The 657-nt window shown below is 36.1% G+C and overlaps 1 protein-coding gene across 1 annotated transcript in view; it reads right to left on the bottom strand.

Annotated features, from left to right (window-relative positions):
- The window catches only part of LOC105450901 (uncharacterized protein K02A2.6-like), a 6,817-nt gene that overhangs the window by 1,235 nt on the left and 4,925 nt on the right, over positions 1 to 657 (bottom strand). The gene's annotated exons all lie outside the window — the stretch shown is intronic.

Raw genomic sequence — 657 nt, 5'->3', positions numbered from 1 at the left:
TGTAAACACAGGTGGAACAAATGCAGATAAACTTGCATTTATTACGCAATATGTTTTGCAAAAGTTTAAAGAAGCTGTTGAAAGAAGATCTATAATTCATGATATGAATTTAAGATTTTGGGCTTTGGAGGCAAAAGATCAAGTGGACCTACCCGAATTTAAGGCAAGTAAATGGTGGATTTGGAAATTTAAGAGAGTACACAGAATTGTTTCCCGCAAGATAACAACATTTAGGACACATTTAACACTACAAGATATTGACAACCTACAAGATGTCGCAAAATCGTTTGTTTCAAATGTAAAGTCTAACATCCCAGCTATTGGAGTTGAAGAAATTTATAATGCAGACGAGAGTGGCTTCAATCTTGAACTACATTCTGGACGAACATTGGCAAATATAGGACTGAAAAAAGTTGAAGCACTGGTTCAATCGATATCTTCTACAACACATAGTTACACTATAATGCCGATTATTTCAGCAGACGGACGTCTTCTTTCACCACTGTATATAGTTTTGAAAGAATCTACGGGAACATTTGGACCACGGGTGCTAGAAACCCTATTTCGTCCAGTTAATATTTACATCGAAGCTTCAAAATCAGGAAAACTAACGTCTGAACATTTCAAGACTTGGTTCAACGAAGTCTATCTACCGAA

The sequence above is a fragment of the Wasmannia auropunctata genome, unplaced genomic scaffold, assembly GCF_000956235.1.
Source record: "Wasmannia auropunctata unplaced genomic scaffold, wasmannia.A_1.0 LD336054.1, whole genome shotgun sequence".
Taxonomy (NCBI): Eukaryota; Metazoa; Arthropoda; class Insecta; order Hymenoptera; family Formicidae; genus Wasmannia; species Wasmannia auropunctata.
This window is presented reverse-complemented; position numbering and strand designations above follow the sequence as displayed.